Here is an 18493-nt window from a genome sequence, read left to right on the forward strand (position 1 = left end):
CTAATAAATCATTCAAAGACATAAAGTTGTTTTTCTTATTTTAAATTTGAGCACTACTTGGTAAGTGAACTCTTAGATAAAACATTACCTTGTAAATAGTGTCATTTTACTTAAATTCAAAATTACTCTAAAAAATATTCGCTTGTTTTATTTTTCTCACCAAAGGTAATCCTATTTCACAAAAAACATAATAAGATGCGCCCTAAATGAAATATGATACGGTTTTTTTGTCTCCTCTAAAATCATCATCTTGTCACTTACGAGTTCCTGTTTTTAGGCCGTCGATATATTAAAATTTCTCTTATTTCTCCTACTAAAAGAACAATAGTCTCAAGTATTTTCCCTTTTATTCCACACGATCTTGTACAAAATGCTATCGAAAATAGTATACGATCAGTGTAAGAAGACCAGGAAAACGATAGAACGACAACTTACTGGAGGAACATTGAAAAACAAAAAGAGTCCTGTCTACATAAAAATAAGGAGAAGAAGAAAAAGAAGAAGAAGAAGAACAAAATACCAAAGACTTCAATGTAAAACCTACTGAAAACACAAGGGAACTAGATCAGCCAATTGCACCTCCCACCTCTACAAACAAACGAGGATATTCTGAAGTTCAAACCAGTTCTACTAACCCAGAACTAGTTCCAATGTGATGCCTCTCCTTAAAATAAATACCAAAAAACCAAAACAGAAACAAAGGATCTTCTTCACAAAATGCACTCACGGAAACTGCAAAACAGTCTATTAAGAATATGTACCTTCAATACCCCGAAATATTGCATGCCATCTGACAACATGATCGCATTTATAGAAAATACTTTCAGTTACAGGTCAGAATTCTAATTTACATCTGGTACATCCAATTTTAACAGAAAGATCTGTCAAAATCAGAATAACTCACATAATAAAAAAAACTTAACTAATAAAAAAAATAATAAATTGAACATTGACTTAATGAAACCGAAAACTCGCCAAGCTCTAATATCTCCCAAGAACCCAGCGATGATTACCATTCTGGTTTATCCCAACTATCCGAAAAAACATCTCATTGATACTAACATCATCCATCACCCAAACTTCACGCTAATACAGTGTAACTGCGATGGTTTTTATCCTCTCCTATAAAATCTGCAATCCCTTATATCTGATCACTCTCGCGATTTTCGTTGCTTACGGAAAACCAATTTTACCACAGTTCAGAATCCTTGCTCAAAAAAATTTTGTTGCTTACAACTATATTAGAACCAGTCATTTACATGCAAGTGGCGGAACTTTCATCTTTATACTCAAAGCTATACATCACCAAGAGTTTTCTTTAAATACTAATTTGGAGGCAATAGCAATAACTCCCTGGTGTATCAATACAGTAGTCGTTTCTGGTATATACATTCCTTTTTACGTTAACTTACAGAGCTCCGATCTATTCCATCTTATTCAAAAACTTTTCGTTCCGTTTGTATTAGTTGGCGATTTCAATGATCATAATACACTATGAAGATCTGAATGAACATTTGGTCGAGGAAAAATTTTCCAGATAATAAACAATACCAATATTAACCTTTTAAACCTTGGAAACTCTAAATATTTTCAAATACAATCTTGCTTCTTTCCACCACTGGAATATTCTTCAAACTTAATATTATAGTAGTCATTATAAGAATACAATTCTTATTTATAATAGTTCACCTAAAACCAACTATGTTCATGAGAAATGGAAAATTTCTCAAGCAAACTGGGATTTCTTCAGTAAAATTCTTAGGGATTTAACGGATATAATTATCTTTAGAAATGGCGTTGATGAATCTCTAACATACACTACGGATTGCCTTATTTCTGCTGCTGACCAATTCAAAGATAAATATGTGATAAATTCCTCAAGGACAACTGAATTGAAGAGTTCATCATTTTTTAAAAAGTGAGTGCAAAATCATAACGAATTCTAAAAGTGAACAGAAAAGTATCGTGGGCAAACTTTGTGTGTTCTATTTCTACAGATTTCCGGACAAAAATTACGCAGATGAAGGCTGTAAATACAACTTCTTCAAAACCTGTACTAATTTATGAAGACAATGACAAGACAATACAGACAATCAACATAAATAACTTACATACTTGCACAACACTTCCATGACAAAATCATGTAACCTCGGAAACCTTTTTTGGATGGTGCTAGAAAGGTCACCAATGGAGACACTGCGGACGGCAGCCAGATGGTTGGTGGAGAGCGAGTCGTGGATTCGAAACTAGCTTTGGAAACCGGGAATGGGTCCAACGGACGAAATAAATAAAGATAGGATAAGAGATGTTGGAAAAGATACAGAAATAAACAAAAAGATAGATGGGCAAAATTACCAAAGATAAGATAAGATAGGGAACAGGGCGCCACTTAATTTTTAGGGGTTTACGGAGAAAATTAAGAAACCTTAGAAAAGAAAAGAGATACGGAAAGATATTTAGGTTCAGAGATCAAACCCAAGAAAAGATATCAACAGTTAATTATTAAATAAATATGGTTAACACTCTACATAAACAAATAATAAGTATATTAGGTATTATACCTACTTACTCTCAACTACATTTGAAGACATGTATGAATTTTAGATACGTCCAGATAATGGAAGATGATAAGATGCCATACCATATTACTCGCCAAGATAAGTGGAGAACAAAGATTATGCTAACTTACGGTAATTCCTGACGACTGCTGTATTAATTCACTGAAGTTAATACTATACTTGTATTAAACACTGAATTTAATTAACATTAAAGGTGCTTTATGACTATATTTAATCAAATATAGTATAAGATCAAAAAAAACTCAATTAAACAAGTCTATACACACTTATAAAGAAAATGCACAGAGAACGGTACGATAATAGAGATACAGTAAGATCTAGTCCTTACGCAAGGACTGTCCCACCAAAAGTAACTTGTTTTCTCTACGAGTGCCCACCGAGAAGTAACCTGGTTCCTCTAAAATTTTACCAAACTACCCAAGAAAAGGTGAGGGTATCTCCCCCCCAAAAATGATAGGCCAGCCTGTATCTATTTCTAAAAAGATAAGGTTATAACGGCTATCGGAAAGTTCGAGGTAATTTGGCACGTGATAAAATATGAAATCCCGAGATTGGGTCTTTCCCGAAAAACATTACAACGGGCGTTCGACGACAATTACCGAATTTATGAAAAAGAACCCGGAAAAGGATTAACTAAGGATTAGCCAAACCGGCGTCTTTAAATAAATACATAGGTAAATCTTTCAGTCATATTTCGGTAGTTTTCAATAAAAATTTCTGATCGTAAACACGACCATCAGCGTATCATCCACATGGGTAAAAGAAATTAAAATTAATTTAATATATTAATTAAAAAAATGTTACAACCAAAGCCAACTTTTTTATTCCTTACGCGAATAATAATACTGTAACGTATATTTTGCCTACCACATGGGGTATTACTATAGGGGGTTAAAAATTGGAGATAGAAGTCATTGAGTTGAAGATAGTGCAAGCAAAAAAACGAAACTGTTGCGAACGGCTCTCAGGGTTTATTTGGAGAACTGGTGGATAAGTGAATGAAATAATGGGATTGGATTGGGGTAACTACAAAAATGATATAAAGGGGTACTTACATGAGTCTCTTGGAACAAACAAAACACAAGAAGGTCCTCTAGCTATTTAAAATGCGACGCCGCTTTGAGGAAACTTCCTACTGGATGAAAGAAAAAGGCTCTTCCCTCCCAAAAAACACAAGAAAAAAGATTAGAATCTTTTTTAAAATAAATAGACAAAATGGTTTAGGGAAAAAAATTAAACATTTATTGTTGTCTCAGCACAAACAGTCACAAATATAGATGGTAATACAAAAAAATACTATATAATTAATTACAAAGATAAATACCAAAAATAACAAAGAAAAAACACTTACTATGTCATATCAGTTTACAATCTCTTGAAGTTGGAGATACTACAATACTTACAATTGTTATTTGGCGATGATTTGTAGCAGAAATAAATTGATTATAAACGAAAAAATATCTTTTTAAATGAAACTATGCGTAGAGGTCAACCTTTTTCTAAAAACAAAACAAAACCTCAAATATGATTAGATATTTACCAAATGTAAAAAATAGTGCTAGCTGTCATATGTCAATACTAAATCTTAAAACAGAACAAATAATATGACAGCTATAGCCACACCCTACATTTATAATTTTAATTATTACAATTATGAAAGCAATTATTATTAGAATAATATGTTTATCTTCAAAAATCAACACAAAAAAGTTACCTAGGTTTCACTAAAATTTCTTGACTTTAAATTTCTGGACTTCACTGGACTTTAGAATTTCTGGGGTTAGAACTGGAGTTAGATTCACCGCCACACGAACAAATTCATCTCCAAACGGAGATGGACTCGGCTTCTTAAAAAACTAGATCCATGTTGGTATTTTTTAAAATTGGTTGGAAACGCCGTTTTACAAGTATCTTAGATGAGAGACGGCTTACAAATAAAAAACAGTGATTACTCTTATCGGAACTGACACATTGCTTTGAGTATAAATCACGTTTTCTAACAAATTTTGACGGTTTCTTCAAACTACATACCGACGTCTGTTCTCAATGACCAACTATGCAAACCTCTATAACTACACATACTGCACAATTAACTACCACAAATCTACTTATTTTCCATAAAAAAGGACCAGAAACGAAGAAACTACGGATTTGAAGCTAAATTCGGACTCCAACAAAACTAAACACGCCTTTAACAGCGGCCGGCCTTACCGAGAGTGAATGTAACTTTTAAAAATCATTTGCTTCCTCGCATAACCTTCTCAGCGATCTAAATAGATGTTTATTTGAAATTAGAATATTAAGCGGATTCGATCAAAAGAAAATACCAAAGAAATACGTGTCCGTGATACATCAACAAACTTAAAATGTTTTTATATTAACTCGGCAACGCAAAGAGGATTGAAATAATACTTCGGTGTTTTAGCAAATACGAGGGGATTTCAATATATACCAAGGAATTTAAAAATGCTAAAATACACTCCTTGCTTTAAATCAGTCGAATTCAATTAATCACCATTTTCCCGAACAAGAACTTAATCTCGCCATCTCTTCTACAAAAAATTCAGCGGCAGGTTTTGATAAAACTCCGTCAATTTGTCTTAAAAATCGTCACCAAGAACCGCTATCCAAACTCCTCGTACTTTTTATATGATATGGAGTAATCAAGATTTCCCCGCCCTCTGGCCACAATCAATCATTATACCTATTAACAAAACTAATGGCTTATTAAGCTCTTCTGTATCAATATATATGTTTTTTAAATTATTAGAGAAGATGATAAAAACAAACTTCTGCTTTGCCACCTGGAGCATCATAATTTTCTAGTTGCTGCTCAATCAGGTTTTAGAGCTAATAGCCAGTTTGGTTCTTCTTCAATCAGAAATTTCTAAAGCCATAACAAATAAGAACGATGTCGCTGTGGCCATGGATATACAGAGCGCCGTTGAGATTGTATCTAAGGACTGTCATCGTTGAAAAACTTAAAGAATTTAATCTTTCCGTAAATATTTTATCATTTATATGTACTTTTTTTACTAATAGATTCTTTAAAGTTTCTACAAATCGAAAAGCCTCTGCATCACTCACTCTTCAAAACGGTGTATCGCAACTCTCAGTTTTGAACACTACCTTTTTTCTTCTCAATATAAATTACATGGGTTCCTTCGTTCCTCTTTCAGTAAAATATGTGATATATGCGGACGACCTTATCATATTTTGTCAAGAAAAAGTCACAAAAACTACATGTTCTTTATTTCAGAACGTATTAGATAGGATTTATACGTGGTCGGCAGAAATTGGTTTCAAATTTTCCCCCTCTATATTCAGAGTTATCCAATTTAGTGGAAAATATGGTTGCCATTCTCCTGTTATTTATCTAAACAGAGTCCCACTCAAAGTTGTTGATCAACAAAAATTTTAAGGAGCCTTTTCACACACGATTTACATAGAGATATCGCATTGAAAACACTTAAAGCAAGTGTTTAAATAGAATAAAAATTTTACAAAATCTAGCTCATGACCAATGGCGAGCTGAAGAAAAAATCCTATTGAGAATCTATAGAGCTCTTAATCACTCCAGATTAGATTATGGAAGCATACTCTTCATGGCAGCCTATACGTGCCTCTCAAATCTTTAAATTCAATATAAACGATATCCTTACTATATGTGTAGGTGCATTTAGATCAAGCTCAGATGTGCATTGAATCTTTTGAACCTCCCCTTTTTATATGACGTTAACTTGTACTATCTTCTTATTTCACCAGAGAAAGCGCCAATCCACAAAATCCAGTAACCAAACTCATCAATTTTTTCCATCAAGTTCCTAAAAAATAGATACAGATCTGTGCATAATTAGTAAAGCCTTTGTTAGAAGATACAAACCTGACAATAACCACCTTCATCAGTACACCATACTTTTATGGACTCAGGTTACAATATAAATTCGCAATAAATTGTTTATACCAGTAAACGGTACTCGATAGAGTAGCCCAAAAGTCTGGAAACGACCAATTATCTCGTAAATTACAAGTCCTAATTTTACAAAATTTGAGGTACACCTATTTTGGAATACGGAGATTCCATATTTGATATTTGCAATGTTGCCAGATTGACCGTTTTTCTTATATTATTAGTAACTTTGGTTTTTCAAATTCATCATCCTGTATATTTAGTCATTATTGGAAACTCCTCTTCAATACGAGTTCAACCATATGTAACACTTACGATATTATGTAGTCTGTAAGGTCTTAAATATATAAAACAGTGCAAAATGCAAAAGCAATGGCTTCTTCTATGAAACTACCTCAATCGCTTTCAAAATTTAGCCAAAGTAACAGTTAACCAAAGCCTAAAGTAAAACCTTAATTGACACTAAAAGCTCAGATACTTTTTAAGATCCTACAAATGACTTTTTAAAACAATGTTTCTTATTACTCGTCACCCTATGGACTCTACATCATTACACAGCTGCACAACAACAAAAGTAAGGGCTTACAAGAAAACTAAATATTTAAATTGATATAACATTCCAATTAAAACTCTTTCTAAACTGCTTTTTCATGACAACTATTTTAATTTGTACTATTATTTACTTGACAAGTCAAAGACTTGGATTACTGAACCACATATTTGATGTTTCTACTACCGGAAATTGTTCCATAAACTTCTTATCACAATTAAAATTTATTTGTCGCGCTGTTGAAATTATATTTTTTAGTCTTGTTTTTTGCACTTTCGCTTTGAAAGGCGTTGGGATAGAAAATTGAAATAAAGACGGTTGGAAATAGGGAAAAAAGACGAGCCTATAGATACCCAATAAGGCAGTTTTATCCACTCAAAGTATTTTTTAAAATTTTATGCTTTTGACCATTTATCAAATTTTGTGTAAACTTTAGACCGTGCTCGCTTGGAAACACGAATAGATCTTCTTCTTCTTAAAGTATCTATCCGTTCCGGATGTTGGCGATCATCACGGCTATCTTTACTTTGTTTATTGCAGCGCGTAACAGTTCAGTGGTAGTCGTGTTATACCACTTTCGTAAATTTTGAAGCCAGGAAATGCGTCTTCTTCCCGGTCCACTCTTACCATTTACCTTCCCTTGGAGAATCAGCTGGAGAAGGCCGTAACGTTCTTGATTTCTCATTACATGTCCTAGATATTCCAACTTTTTAGTTTTGACGGTCATTAGAATTTCACATTCTTTCCCCATTCTACGCAGGACCTCCACATTAGTAACTCTGTCAACCCAGGATATACGTAAGATGCGCCTATAACATCACATTTTGAAAGCTCTGAGCCGATTCATAGATGCAACAGTCAGTGTCCACGCTTCCATTCCGTAGAGCAGAACTGTGAATATGTATAGTATAAATTCGATAGGATTGTCAGGGCAGACATTTTGTAGTTCGTTAACACTCGGTGGTAAGCGGCTATATATTTATTTCTTTATTAACACACAAAACCACTTCTCAATTATCATTTTTGATGGTTACATCTGTTGGAAGTCCGAACTAGAGAAGGTACACTCGCCTTATTGCGAAATGTATTATTAAGTACCGCTTGCAGCTTATCCGTGCCATTGAGGTATACCCTGAATGCCAATAGAGAGGCAGGCGGACATCGTTATTTCTTTTCGAAAGTAATATTCTTAATGCAATACGGCAACATTATGAAAACTCACCCACAAATAACCATTAAATCTGGTGGGTGGTAGTATTTCATGAGCTTACCGTCGGGTAACATCATGGCATCAAAACCAACGTGCAGTACATCTGTTAATAAACAAAATAAAAAAAGGTGGTTATCTGTGAGAGAAAAGCAAATGATAAAATCGGTTTATGAGGGATTGCGTAGAAGATATCCAAATATGCTTATAGAGGACGTCGCGACATTGTCTGGAGATTTAACGAAAGTATCGGCTCGTATGGTTTTCCGAATAATTCAAGGTAACAAACCTATCCAAAAACCAATCCATAAAGGACGTGCAAAAATTGTATTGGACGATAGTACGAAAAGTATAATTCGAAGAAAAGTTCATGGATTTTATTTTAGGAACGAACTGCCCACGTTAAAGGCTATTCAACGAGAAGTTAATGCAGACGCAGATGAGACTTTAAATAAAATATCCATGAGAGTATTACAAAGAACTTTACATGAAATGGACTTTCGGTATGTGAAGAGAAATCGGAAAAGTTTGTTGATCGAGAGAGACGAATTAGTGATATGGCGGAGAAAATATTTGCAAAAAATTCGTGATTTTAGACGACTTGGTAAAAAAGTTTATTATACGGACGAAACGTGGTTGAATGAGGGTCATACGAAATCCAAAGTATGGCAAGACTTGAATATTAAAAGTGCGCGACAGGCTTTCATTGATGGACTTTCAACCGGCTTAAAAGCACCCTCGGACAAAGGAAGACGTCTCATTATAACGCACATTGGAATTGATTCAGGTTTTTTACAAGATGGTTTAAATGTGTTTGCCTCAATCAAAACGGGCGATTATCATGAGGATATGAATTCGGATGTGTTTGAAAAGTGGTTTTCATCTATACTGACTCTTGTAGATCCTGGTTCGGTAATTATAATGGACAATGCACCTTATCACAGCCGTCGTATGGAAAAAATACCGACTTCTGCATCTCGAAAAGCAGATATAATAGATTGGTTAAGAAGTAAAAATATAGATTTTGATGAATCCATGATAAAGGTTCAATTACTTGATATAGTGCGCGAACATAAGAGTTCATACATCAGATTTGCAGTAGACGAAATGGCACGCGAGCATGGCATCACCGTATTAAGAACTCCACCGTATCATTGTGAATTGAATCCCATCGAGCTAATATGGGCACAAATAAAAAATGAGGTAGCGCAAAAGAATACAAACTTTAAATTAAAGGAAGTCAAATTATTATTAGACCAAGCGATACAAAATATAACCGCTTCCAACTGGCAGTCATGCATTAAACATACACAGAACGAAGAAGATAAAATGTGGGACGTAGACACGCGTGTTGATGTTCTTATCGAGCCCATTATCATTACTCCAGGAGAAGACAGTAGTGATAGTGAATTAACAACAGAAAGTGATTCAGAATAAAAATATTTCTTTAAAATAATAACTAATAGGTACAGTTCTAGAGATTTTTTGTTGCTACATTCGGAGACTACCTGTAAGATCCTTCGTCCTACCTGGTTATAATTTTCTAAGTAGGTATGTACCTAATAACTATATTATTATTATTATGGCAAGTTTGTTTTTCACAATTGTAGTTTACATGTTGCCTGGGTCTAGAATTATTATTTTCTGTAAAGAAGTTGGTATTTATATGTGAATATGAATTTTATTTAAAAAAAATATTGTACCTTCTACCGATCTCAAAGTCGATCACAAAGCGACTAAGTTATTTCGAAACTATTACTTATTTACAAATTCATTCACATTTACTTAAAACTCTCATGTAGAAATTGATTGTAAATAAAAGTTCAAAAGAAAAAACAAGGCTGTTTCGGGAATTCTATTATTTCCATTTTAATCGTATTTAATTGGAAATTTCCAGGTATTATATTTGTGTTCTTGGAAATTGCTCAATTTGAATGCTACGTCGTGTTTAGTTTAAAACGCATATAATGACTAACGAGGGTTTTTCAAAAGGTTAATCTGACAATTCATCTACAGTTTAATGTCTTAACGGTGGAACATTTTATAAAAAGCAGTGGAAGATATTCTATTGGGGAAATGCAAGGCGATACAATAGTTATTAGTTATTCTTACGTTTACTACTAAAAGTTTCGTTTATATTTTTAAGTTATTTTCTTTTTTGTTTGTTATGAATTTAAGATATTTATAAATAATAGGTTTTGTTTTTTACAAATTATTACGAACCAGAAGTATATTCGTGACATTTCATTATTATAAGGGAGAAAGTTTTGGATTTAAAATATAATATAATTTAGCACCTCGACACCGTAAGGTACAAAAGGACGGCTTAAGTAAGTAAGTATAATTTAGCATTTGAGATGTTGTAAAATAAACATGTACATATTTGTTAAACTAAAAATAATATAAATGAATGAAAATATTGTGTGTACATCTGGATTACACAATTAATTGTTAAGACGTAATATTTTGAATATAATATTTTTACATAACATTTTAACAAAATATATTTAACATAAATTAACAATTTTACCGTTGACGCAAAAATACTTTTATGTGCAAGTTTCCTAATATTTTCCTTATTTTAAAAATATACACGCCACCATTGAACTACACGCGTCTCTCATCTCGGACCCCTCGAGGATCTATCATTTCTAAGCGATAACCTGACAATCCTATTGAATTTATAGTATAGCAGTTCAATAGACGGCATTTTGTTTTTAATGATATGTCTCGACTGTTGAAAATGGTTCTCATTCTAACGAATGCTGCTTTTGCTTTTATTATTCGCTGTTTAATTTCTGTTGAGTGGTCCCATTGGCTATTTAAATTGGTGCCTAGATATACATATTGCTCAACTCTTTCGATATTCTGTTGGTTGATTGTAAGTTGAGCGTTTAGTATTGGTTTTTTACTAATTGTCATAAATTTGGTTTTCTTTATGTTAAGAGCTTACGAATAGATACAAAGTTTTAATAAAGACAGTTGGAAAGAGAAAAATAAAACGTAAAAATCGATACCCAACAAGACATAGATTTAACACTCTGAGTATTTTTTTTTAAATTGTATGCTTTTTACCATTTATCAATTTTTTCTGAAAACTTTAGAAAAGGATCGCTTGGAAATGCAAATAAGTAGAAAGTTGCAATAAGGACGGTTGAAAGAGGAAACAAAGAGGACTCTGTAGATACCAGAGCTGTAAAAGATACTTTTTAAAAGTATCTAGATACTTTTAAGATACTTGAGGCAAAAAGTATCTTAAGATACTAAGTATCTAAGATACTTTTTTGTGAAAGTATCTAAAGATACAAAATACCGGAAAAGTATTTAGAGTAAAAATATCTTAGATACTTTCAAGTATCTAAGATACTTTTAGTATCTAAGATACTTTTAAGTATCTAAGATACTTTTAGTATCTAAGATACTTTTAAGTATCTAAGATACTTTTAAGTATGTAAGATACTTTTATGTATCAAATATACTTAGATGCTTTTCTAGTATCTAAGATACTTAGATACTTTTGTAGTAACTAAGATACTTTTAGGGTATAATATAAAGGTACTCGGTACTCTACTACTCTACAGTAGATTGTCGATACTTTTGTTTTAAAAACATCATTTTAACCCTTTAAATTATCATACAATTTTAGTTTAAGCCAGCAGGTACTTTGAAATGGTATACTTTGGGCTTTGGGGTAGATAAGAAATAAAAGACGTTAAGTCATTACAAACTAATAACTATGTATTGAAAACAAAAACCCAACATTAAATTTTCAAAACAATATAAAATAAACATAAATTCGTGTGTTAAAAACAGCATAAGATGCATTATGCATTAAAAACAGAACATTCAACATAATTAAATTTTTAAACAAAATAGGATAGGATATAAAAAATAGTAACATTTTGGTAGCTAATAACTAGTTAGTATAACCACTAGCTTTTAGTAAAACTAAATTTTCAAAAGTATGATCAGACAAGGCATGACGTCGGGGTGAATTAATAAAAGTTGCAAAAGAAAACATTCTTTCAACAGCTGCAGAGGAAGGTAATGGCGTATTGAACTTTTTAAATAATTGTTCTATAATATTATATTTTTTTAACATTTGTATGTTGGTTTCAGAATCGGCCAAATATTGTAATAGTTGCAGCTCAGCTTGTCGTTTATAATCTAAATCAGTATAGCCAGTGTTTTCGTTTTGCGTTTGAAGATCGGAGTATTCGTAGTTAATATCAAATTCAAAGAAGTCGTTTTGCATTTTGTTACTTTTCATTACAGTAGTAATGTTATTTGTACTTACATCAAATTGTTTTAATTGTTCCTCATTTTCCTTAATAATTTTTATAGCTTCTGTAATTACCAAATCCTTAATTTCACTAAGGTCATTTTCGATATTCCTGATTCCTCGAAATGCAGTAAGCTAACGTGTTTTAAATAAAGGATTAATAACTGCAGCAATTATTGCAGATTGGTTAGTCAACTTAAGAAGTTTTTCAAATCTGGAGTTTAAAGATATTGTCAGAGCGTTCAAAATAGGTTCCACATATTTAAACTTATTGGTTTTAAGTTTTCCAATTTTAACAAACAAGCTTACGATTGATGGTGGAAGGAAACCGTAGTACATATTTTGTTCGCCTTGAAAAATGTCAAGTGCCAAAGCAAACGGTTTTAGTATTTGGCATAATTCTGCTAAATAATTTAGATCGGTATCTCTGAGCCGATCTTGTTTTGCAAAATTTAATTTTTCGTATAGAGATTCCAGTTTTTCTTTAGACTTAAGAATCTGGTTCAGAGCATCGAACATGGAATTCCAACGAGTCACACCCAACGAGATAAACGGATAATGCTGCGGGCCGGCGGGCGGGATGCAAAGAACAATACACATCGTCTCTCCCGCTACGGCCGGCGCGACAGGTCGAAGCTTGTCGGATCATAAAAAGTACCTATTTCTCAGGTCCTGAGTAAGTATCTAAGATACTTTTTTGTATCTAAGATACTTTTTTGTATCTAAGATACTTTTAGTATCTAAAGATACTTTTAAAGATAAAAGATACTAGATACTTTTAAGAAGTATCTAAAGTAAAAGTAACTTTTAAATGAACCAAAAAGTATCTTAAACAAAAGTATCTAAGATACTTTTAGTATCTTAGATACTTTTTTTATCTTTTTACTAAAGATACTTTCAGCTCTGGTAGATACCCAGCAAGGCATAGTTATATCCACTCTGAATATTTTTTAAAATTTCATGCTTTTTACTCCTTATCCAATTTTGTGTAAACTTTAGACAGCGCTCGCTTGGATACACGAATAGATACAAAGTTTTAATAAAGACAGTTGGAAAGTGAAAATGAAAACAAAAAAATCGATACCCAACACGGTACAATTTTATTCACCCTGAGTATTTTTTTAAATTGTATGCTTTTTGCCATTTATCAAAATTAAAACCGATCGATTGGAAATGCAAATAAGTAGAAAGTTGCAATAAGGACGGTTAAAAGATGAAACTAAGAGGAACCTGTAGACACCCAACAAGGCATAGTTTTATCCACCCTAAGTATTTTTTTTTACCTAGACAACTTCCAATTAAAAAATATACTTAGTAGTTAATACATTCATTAGAAATCCTTGAAAATAGACAATGTTTTATGGCATTTTTAAGAAAAATGACATCATCCACGTGTGTTGATGTTTCGCACTAAATATATCAGGAGACACCCTTGAATCAATTTGGTGGGAAATAAAATTCTACAAAGTAATTAAAATTGGATTGTCTGATATGATAGTTTTTCTGTTTTAACATAAAATATAACGGATGAAATGAACATAGAAATACATTACCTACTAAGTCTATTTTTTTATTGGGGAAGATGTCTTGGTAAGAAAAAAATACTTAGAGAGGATAAAACTATGGTTTGTTGGGTATCTACAGGTTTATTTTTTTTTCCTCTCTCAACTGTCCTTACTGCAACTTTCTACTTGTTTGCATTTCCAAGCGATCGCTTTCTAAAATTTTCAGAAAATTGAATAAATGGTAAAAAGCATACAATTTAAAAAATATTTAGAGTGAATAAAACTGTGCCTTGTTGTGTATCGATTTTTTTGTTTTCTTTCTCTCTTTCTAACTTTTTTTATTAAAACTTTATCTAGTCGTGTTTCCAAGCGAGCGCTCTCTAAAGTTTACAAAAAATTTGAAAAATGGTAAAAAGCATGAAATTTAAAAAAATACTCAGAGTGGATAAAACTATGCCTTGTTGGATGTTTATAGGCTTATCTTTTTTCCCTATTTCCAACCGTCTTTATTTCATGTTTCTATCCCAACGCCTTTAAAAGCAAAAATTAAAAACCAAGACCGATTTTTTGTACATCTTCGGTAATTAGATTCTTCTGACAAAAAAAATCTTTAAATTTAGCTAAAATTGCTGCTAAAAAAAACAACGAGAATTATAAGAAACATGGATAAACAGTGTATAAATATATTACACTTATAGCCCAGGGAAATAAGCATTTCAAAACAACAAAAAAAAAACCTATATGTTTCCTGCAGTCAATTTTTTGGACTTAATTAGTTTTTAACAAATTAAGGTCAAAAAACGGAAACTTTTTACTTTTATCGCCTATCAGCAAGAATTGAAGCATTTTAAACAAATTTTAGAAGAGACGAAACTTATAAGTCTTATAAAAACCTTCAAAATGGCGGTTTTCAAATGTTTCTATCGGTTCGAATTCGTTAGTCAAGGTGGGTGGACGTATTCGAGTTTTGTGAATTAGCTGGTGACTGTTTCTTGTAAAATATAAGAAGTGTAATTAGTTGTTAGTTTTGGTATTGATATTTACGGAGAGCATATTAGAGTTTTTTAAGGCGTAAGTGATGTCAGAAAAAACGGGCGGCGATAAGCCGCCCGATGAAAAAAACACTGATAGTGATAATAGCAGGTATGTTCAGCAAATAGATATGAATAACAGTTATAGACCAGGAGATAATGGACCATTTTATGTGTTTGTGGAACATAAAAATAAAAATTTAGGGAGACTTTTTCCAATTAAAATAGGGCACTTTCTACTTAAAGATGAAATTTTAAAAAAACATGTAATAGACATTAAACCGGTAGGAGTTAATAGGGTAAAGGTTATTTTTAATACCTTAGAAATAGCCAATAGTTTAGTTAACCACGAAGTTATATTAAAAAATGAGTTAATAGCATTTATACCTAAATTCTACACTCACAAAAAAGGAGTTGTCAGGATGGTAGATACTTTCTTTTCTGAAGAATATTTATTAACGGCTATCAAATCAAACAAACAGGTATCAAGTGTCAATCGTATGAAAAGGAAAATTATAGACTCTGATGGAAACGTAGTTTTGGTAAATAGACAAATGATAATAGTAGAATTTTTAGGAAATGAAATTCCAAAATGTATACAAATAAATTTATGCAATTTTCATGTTGAACCTTACATACAACCCTTTGTACAGTGTTTCAAATGTCTGAGAAATGAGAGATGCCAAAAGTGTACAGATACAAGTCATACAAAAGAGGATTGTAAAGAAAATAATTTGTGTATTTATTGTAATAATAACGACCACCCCTCAATTTCACGTATTTGTCCTGTATATGCAAAGCAAAAGTGGATAAAACAAATTATGTCAGTTGAAAACATTTCTTTTAAAGAAGCCGAAAATATATACAATAATCCATCATATGCGAAGGTGGCTACGAATAACCGTTTCTCTATTTTAAACAACGATAACAATTTTTAAACTTTACCTAATACTTCTGGCGACAGTCCATCATCTAATAGTACTTTTAAAAAACCAAAACCAGCTTCTAAAGTGAATACTGTTAAAACAATTAAACGAACACACCCAACCTCTCCTACACCAGATACGATGCCTGTAAAAAAATCTTTTAAACCTAGTCAAAAACCTAAACCCATTATACCTAACCCCTACAGAGAAGAATTTATGAACTATAAAGAGAAAACTGTAATGTTAATTACCTCCTTCATAAATAAATTTCAAAAAAATTTTCAATTACCACCAAATACTCTCATGGAATCTAATATCCGGGACTTTGTAGAAAGTGCGTTTGTTCCAAGTGATCCAAATGATGCCATGGAAACATATAGTGAATCAGATTCAAGTGAAAAACTATTTTACTGATTAAACTTTAAAAATGGCTAATAAACAAACAATTAAAAACCAATTAGTAATTTTGCAGTGGAATAGTAGATCAATAACATCTAATAAAAATAATTTGTTAAATTACCTTAATAAAAACCATGTTGATATTATCATACTTTCCGAAACTTGGCTTAGGTCTAATAGTAATTTTAATATTAAGGGATATAACTTCATTAAAAGGTGTCGTGATGACGGATATGGCGGAGTTGGTATATTTATCTTACAAACAATTAACTACCAAGAAAGTGAAATAATTCAAAATTTTTCAAGGGGCATTGAAGTATGTGCAGTATTTATTCCAGATATAAATATTTCTTTCGTTTCAGTATACAAACACTAAAAATAGTGTCAGCTTACGTTAGACCGCATGATCCGATTTTCAACGAAGATTTGAGCCTAATACTGAACTCAGAAGAGCCAACTATAATTATTGGAGACCTAAATGCTAGATCTCCCAATTGGTTTGACAGGACGACCAACCGAAACGGAAGATATCTCTGCAACCATCTCGAGAACAGACCGAACACATATGTCATCGGACCAACAGAACCGACATGTTTCCACGGAGAACTCCCTATAATTGCAATCCTACACAACGTGGGTCAACAATACGAGATACACTCTCTAAATGAAGGCGATTCGACACATAACCTAATCGTCCTGACCCTGGGCGCAACAGAATTGAACTATTTGCAGCCCCACAACAGAAAGAAAACAAGTTGGCCAAACTTTAGAAGAATTGTGAGCGAGAACATCGGTAACATCCCAACAATTAAGAATATTACAGAACTAGAAGACAGTGTAATAAAACTAGAACAAGCAATAAACAATGCTATCGATGCCAGCTCCAAAACCGAAACAATCACAAGACAAAAAGGAAGATTCAGGGATATAAGTATAGAACTTCAAAACCTAATCAAAGAGAAAAACCGGAAAAGAAGAAGAGCCTACCGCACAAGAATGGTAGAAGACAAAAGGATTGCAAATGAGCTAGACAGGGAAGTGAAAAAACAACTTCAAAATCATAGAAATGAAAGCTGGGACTCCTATATCGATGAGCTAAATCCTAACAAATCCGCCTTCTGGAAGTTATCTAAAATCCTTCGAAAGGACAAGAAACCCATACCTCCCCTACACGGAGTAAACGGGATTGTCCATACGGAAATCGACAAAGCCGAAGTCATGAAGGACGAACTAGAAAGGGCGTGTAGAAACAACGAAGACCCCGACGATGACATAGACTTTGAAGAAGAGGTAGAAAGAACAGCGAGAAGACTTAGAAGGAAAAAGGGCAGAATAGGTATTACACATACATCTCCCGAAGAAATAAAGGATATTATAAAAATGACAAATGCCAAAAAAGCCCCAGGACCCGACAACATCACAAATAGGGCGCTGAAAAATCTACCAACAAAAGCTATTGTTTATATCACTAACATAATAAACAACATGCTAAAACTACGATATTTCCCAGATAGGTGGAAAGAGGCACACGTAATAATGATTGCAAAACCTGGTAAAAACGGCACATTTCCGCAAAATTACAGACCTATCAGCTTATTATCATCTATAAGCAAGATAGCGGAAAGAGTTATACTAAAAAGACTCAATGAAGAATCACAAATGCTAGGAACCATACCAGAGGCTCAATTCGGGTTCAGAAGCGAACACTCCTGTGAATTACAGGTACTACGACTTACAGAATTCATCACCAAAGGATTTAATGAAAAAATGTACACAGCTACAGCTTTTCTGGACGTCAGCAAAGCCTTCGACAGAGTCTGGCACCATGGACTCATCTATAAAATGAATGAATTTGGTTACAGTGAGGCGATGACATGCCTCCTTGCGTCATATCTTGCCAACAGAAGGTTCAGAGTTCGAATAGGGGCAACCCTATCCGAAGTCGGGACCCTGGAGGCGGGTGTGCCTCAGGGAGCGGTGCTGTCGCCGTACCTGTACACCATCTATACGGCCGACACGCCAAAAGAGCCAGGCTCTCTGTTGAGTCTTTACGCTGACGACACAGCAATAGCTGTTAGCTGGAGAAACCCGGATCATGCAGCTA

This window comes from Diabrotica undecimpunctata, chromosome 11 (genome assembly GCF_040954645.1).
Source record: "Diabrotica undecimpunctata isolate CICGRU chromosome 11, icDiaUnde3, whole genome shotgun sequence".
NCBI classification, from domain to species: Eukaryota; Metazoa; Arthropoda; class Insecta; order Coleoptera; family Chrysomelidae; genus Diabrotica; species Diabrotica undecimpunctata.